This window comes from Mus pahari, chromosome 19, assembly GCF_900095145.1.
Source record: "Mus pahari chromosome 19, PAHARI_EIJ_v1.1, whole genome shotgun sequence".
NCBI classification, from domain to species: domain Eukaryota; kingdom Metazoa; phylum Chordata; class Mammalia; order Rodentia; family Muridae; genus Mus; species Mus pahari.
In genome coordinates, this window is record NC_034608.1 from 29,206,079 (window position 1) to 29,211,827 (window position 5,749).

The 5,749-nt window shown below is 49.5% G+C and overlaps 1 pseudogene; it reads right to left on the reverse strand.

Annotated features, from left to right (window-relative positions):
* Nucleotides 1–5,749, reverse strand: part of LOC110336943 — a 27,686-nt pseudogene that overhangs the window by 260 nt on the left and 21,677 nt on the right.

The window sequence follows — 5,749 nt, forward strand, 5'->3', positions numbered from 1 at the left end:
TCCTCCTCCTCCTCCTCCTCCTCCTCTCCTTCCTTCTTCTTCCTTCTTCTCTCTTCCCCCTCTGTTTTCTTTTTTATTCTTCAGCTGAGAAGAAGAGGATTTATTGTACACGTGTTACACTTGGACACAAGTGTGAACAGAACTAGTCCAGAATGCCAAAGGTACAGGGCGGAGGGCCTGCGGGACTATTTGGGTTGTAAGAAAGGCAGTCAGTTTCCCAGGTGATCTCGGCGAGATGACATTCCAGGTCCACCGAGACTTATTACCGGCAGCAGCATACAGTCCAACAGCTTGTTCCGGCGTCCCGGCCCCCAGCATCCCTTACTTCCGCTCCTGCAGGCTGCGTGGGTGCACAGGCTGATTTTGCTTGGACCGCTGCCTCAGCTTTCTTCTCTTGCGCCTCAGCCTGCACATCCGCTTCCTCCGCTACTCTGCTCTAGCGGTGCAGGCGATTTGAGGAAGATGGTGCTAAGGCCGAGCTCCCCAGCTCCTTACCACGGCTTTCTCCCTTTGTGGCAGACAAGTGCTCTGCTCCCAGCATTCCTTTCTGTTATCCTTCCTTAATCTGAAACCGTGAGCGATCTCTCTGGGGATCCTGCTGGTGAAAACATAGTGGTTACAGCGGGCGCTGTCTTCCACAAGGGAGGGTAGGGATATTTTCCTGAGAAGTCTGTTTACTCTACAGAGGGGAAACAACAGACAGAAGATTCCATCCAGACGGGTCAGTGCGTTTATTGGGGGTCACTTACAGGAGCATGTGTGAGTCGAGTTGCTACACTACCAGAAGTTCCACCCCAACACAGACAACTGAAGAAAGCTACACTGCTGGAGATTCCTGCCCAGCTTGCAGGCAGCCCCACCACCCACGAATCTCCCCCGTGGCATAGTACTTACATAGTCTCACCCAAGGCCTTCGTGAGTCTTCTAAGTCCCTGTGCACTCCACGGGATTTGGAACCTTCCAACCCCCCTTCGCGAGGGAATTTTTAAGGTCTGAGGAAAAGTTCACACGGGTAGGACTCTGCCTACGGAACGAGCAGTCAGTGTGTGAGAGGCCACTGGTCTTCCCTGAACACTCTGGGACCCCCAACTAGTAGGGCAGAGACTGACTCTATACTCTGTTTAGAATCTGTCCTTGGAAGTCAAGAACAGCCAGCCATAGTGACTGACTGGCAGCCAAGAAAAGCACAGAAGCAAGATCAGGATAGCTTGTCCATAGCTGTGTGACCCAAAGGATGTCAGGGGTCTCCTAGAAACTCCTAGAAAAGCACTAAAGGGATCCCAGAATGACTAGGACGAAAACAATTTGCCAAGCACTGACTTAAGGCTCTGTGTGATCCCGTCACTGAACAGTAAAGCAAAGGACAGCAAGATGACCTCCAACCACTGTCCAGGACTTGGCCTTGAAGGCACTGGTGGGAAAAGGTTACAAAGGGACACGCCTTTGCTGCCTTGAAAAAACCTTCAGTTGTCAGCTTGCTTTACAGAGGGAGTGCTACAAAAGACCCCCAAGGCAGCTGAGCATGCCCCCTGCATTCTGAGAGGAGACTAATGCAAGACCTGCAGCCAATCAACCAGAGGGGTGCCCGAAGATAAGAGACAATAGAGAGCCCCCAGCTGCTGCCCGACCCCTTCCATCCGTTCTTCTGTAAGTCCCCCACGGGAGAGTGGAAGATTCACCATCCATATCAGACCGTGATCGGTCTGTCAGTCTGAGGAGGCGCCAGGAAAACAAAAGAACAAAATTGATGAAATAAATAAACAGAATAACCTGTCAGCCGGTATTAGGAAGATACAGCTTCATCTAGAAGTCACAAAAATTTACCGCCCTTCAGGCACACACGGCCGCATAACCGTATATCGTCACATGCTTTACGGGCGTGTCTTCCAACTGCCAGTGTCTTTGGCATGTATAAAAAGTTGCAGCCATGCTTTGATGAGAAGCTGCCTCAAATCTATGCTGGAAGTAGAGCAGGGATCACTCAAGCCAAGAATGGAGTCTGTGAGAGTTGCTGTTGTGTTTTGAAGGAGGAGAGTGAGCCAAGCCGGGCTTGGTGCCTAAAGAGGAGAAAAAGTCCGGTGGTTTGAGGAAGAAGAAACTGGTGAGAACTACCTCATCCCAGCTGAGGTATAAAAGATGAACCAAGGAGCAGCCACTTACTGGAGGCCTAGCTTCAATATTCATAATAGTTTCAAACAAGATAGTCATTGTTCTTTTTTTTTTTTTTTTTTTGTGAGATTCAAGACTTAGAGCACACGATTTGTATGACTCTGTTCTCCTGGAGATCTGTAACCAAGTGCTATCAGGTTAAGTGGCTTCCAGCAGCAGATACCGACTCTGTCCCGGTGCAGGGGACTAGAGTGTGAAGACATAGGTCAGCAGAAAACACTACCATCAAATAGCAGGGTAGTTCTCTGACCCTCTTCCAGCTTCCTAGAACCCAGAAAAGCTTTACTCTGTTCCCGCCACATGGCTTCTCCCAGGGTCGGTCTTCACACAGCTTTTTGCTTGCAAGGATGCAGACAAAGAGGATTGGGGCCCAACCCTCTTTAGTAAACCTGCATCTTAGCTCTCCTAGTAACATCTGAACCATCTGGATTTCCAAGTGTGGCAGTGACACAGGGGTTACAGCCTTAACTGTCCTGAAATGACTCCGCCTACTCATAGGCCCCAGTCAGGTCCCAGGCTTCACACTCAATATCCCTGAAAAAAGAAAGCTATTGACCCTCTTAGTTTCTACTCAGAGGCTGGTGTTGCGATTCCTAGTGATGGGAGGTGGGGTTGGGAAAGACTCCAGAGAACAGGATGCAGACAAGTGAGCTAGGATTTTTCACACGCTGGCCTGGCCACGCCATTGGCTGCCCCCATGTCTGTGGCCATGCCTCTGGAGCTGCACCATTTCCTCATCTCCGGCGTATTCAGTGGGCATCTGCTTTAGGTGTTAATAAAGTGGTGTGGCTCATCTTTGCACACCTCTCTGGAGTCTAGCTTGCCTTAGGTCAACAGCACTGCTCCAACTTTCTGAAAAGGAGACTTTCCTCAACCCTTCTCATGGGACTTCCTCTCTTTCTTCTTCCTCCTGGGACATCCACTCTTTCCATGCAAACCTGCATGAGGTACTGGCCACTGCGAGCGACCTGAGCTTTCCTTTCCTCCATGGAGCATGTGGTGGCCAGGAAGGAGCCTCTTAGGCCCCCCCCCCGCACCCACTGATCCCCTCAGTGTCCCCTGTACCCACCCACTCTTTACCGCAGCACGAGCCTCTCATCCCAACCACTTCAGAGATGTTGGCCCTTCCTCTCAGCCAGTGAGACAGTGATGGAATTTTTTTTTTTTTTAAGATTTATTTGTTTTATGTATAGGAGTACATTGTCACTGTCTTCAGACACCAGAAGAGGTCATTACACATGATCCCATTGCAGATGTGGTGGCTGGGAATTGAACTCAGGACCTCAGGAAGAGTAGTCAGTGCTCTTAACCACTGAGCCATGTCTCCAGCCCCCTCGTGATGGATTTTGTGGAGGAAACGAACCGAGGAGAGAAGATGCACCTTGGCGGCACCATCCTGCACATTAGGGTCTCAGAACTTTAAAACCGTTCTATCTTTGCAAGCTTCTACCCTCTGTCTCTTTCTGCTCTCTGGTCTACTGAGGTAGGAGTAAAGGACTACTGCCTGTTCCTGCTGCAAAGAGCTGCCACAGTCCTGCCTCCACCACTCTGGTGGACCTTATCACCTAAAACCCAGAGCAAAGATAAATTCATCAACCCCTTTGAGTTGTTTGTTACCAGACATTCAGTCACAGCAACAACGTAACTCACCAATGAGCTAATAATGACGGTCGAGAAGCCCGGCTCTGTAACAGAGGCGTACAAGCATTTACTCAAAATTGTCATTCATGAGGCTCCTAGTAGGACACATTTCCCATCTCAAGGAGACAAGAGTGAAAACGAGACAGAGGAGCCTTGTGCTGCGACACCTACACCTGCTGTCTGCCGGGAGCTGCAGCACCCTTCCTCATTTGTGGTACATGTGACCGGACTCAGAGTGGGAGAGGCCACGCAGGTATCCATACATGCTGAGCCCCAAAGGGCCAGAGCTCTGCTTTCCCTGGATAAAGAAATGCAGTGGGCAGATGCTGCTTGTGTGAATTGTTTATTATAGAGTTGGTTTTCTCAGAGTTCAGGATTGTAGATTTTTCTGGCCAAGTGCGATAGATAGGTAGTTATTTTGAGTTATTAAATATTCATTATTAAATATTTAATATTTACCAGGGTTGGGTTTTTTTTCATACAAACTAATTATGCACAGACCTTTTATTGCCAGGAACTATATGCTGGCAAAACTAATTAGCATCACAATAGCTGCCCCTTGCGTAAGTAGGGCCATGAAAGATCAGGATAAATATTTAATTTGGATGCTGTTTGTGGGTTCTCCCTTATTATGCAGTGAGCTCAGCCCAGGAGCCTCGGCAACTCCTCACAAAGAATAAGTGGCAGAGACCCATCACTAGGGCAGACCATGAGGTGGCAAGGCGCTTTCAGAGGCGTCTGTGTGAACTGAATCATGTTCACCTAAGTCCTGGGGCCCACACTGCAGGATCGGATCCGATGCCCGCACTGGAGGAGGAGGATGGATGAAGGGATGGGAGGGAGGGCTCAGAAGCCACACGACCACCTGAGGCCAGTGCGAGGCAAGCACAGGATGGGTTGGCTGGCCTACACAGGAGTCACCCCTGAGGTTGCGTTGCTCCACAATGAGCATCCTTTATTCACACTCTGATCCTGGGACTCTTTGTGTTGTACCCGCAGCCCACACGGAAACCCAGGCTTTGTCTGGATTAATTCCTTGAGCCCTTTGGCGCCTCCCTTCCCTCATTAAATCCCAGGGCTGAGCCTGCCAAGGGGCCACCGTGACCTCCTCATCCCACCAGCCCTTCCTCTTTCACCTGGACTGTAAACACAGACATTAAACAAAAACACACATTCGGTGTGACGAAGACCCTGAATTTATGAGCGTATTAAGGCTTTACAGCCTGTTCTAAGAGAAATAAAGACAAAACAGCAGAAGAAACCCTTCTGCAGATGTTTGACCTGCGTTCTGGCGCTTTGAAATAAGACAAAGGAGAAAGAAAGGGAAGGCAGGGTGAAGAGAGATGCAGACACACAAAGACGCATGCCTTTATCTACTCCCTGGGCAAGCACATTGTTGGCGTGTACTTTTGACCAGACACTGAAAGGTAGTGAAAGTAGAGAGAGAGAAAAAAATCTAAGTTAGGTCTGATTTGTTTTTTATCTCCTCCATCCCTCAGTGTTTAGATAGCTTCTGCACCACAGCAAAGCCCAGGGGACACTAAGGCGACTCTGTGCTTCTGAGTCTATAAGTGTCCTGATGCGGGCCCACTCCACGCACCCGCCCTCGAAATCAAAGGCAAATGAGAGGACTGTGGTGAGGCTTGGCAGAGCAGCGCTTGCCTTGCGTGTGCAAGAGCCTGGGTTCGGTTCCTAGTACAAATAAATACAGTACAGGTCACACCAAAGTGCTTTGAGCTTTAAACCTGTAGTGTAGATTTTAGGTGCTGTTCTCAAAACACCAACAATATCCCTGAGTGTGTGTGAGTAGTGATCGCATATGCTAATCCGCTGCATTGGGGCATCCCAGTATGTGTGGGTGGTAACCACATATGCTAATCCACTGCATTGGGGCATCCCAGTATGTGTGGGTGGTAACCACATATGCTAATCCGCTGCA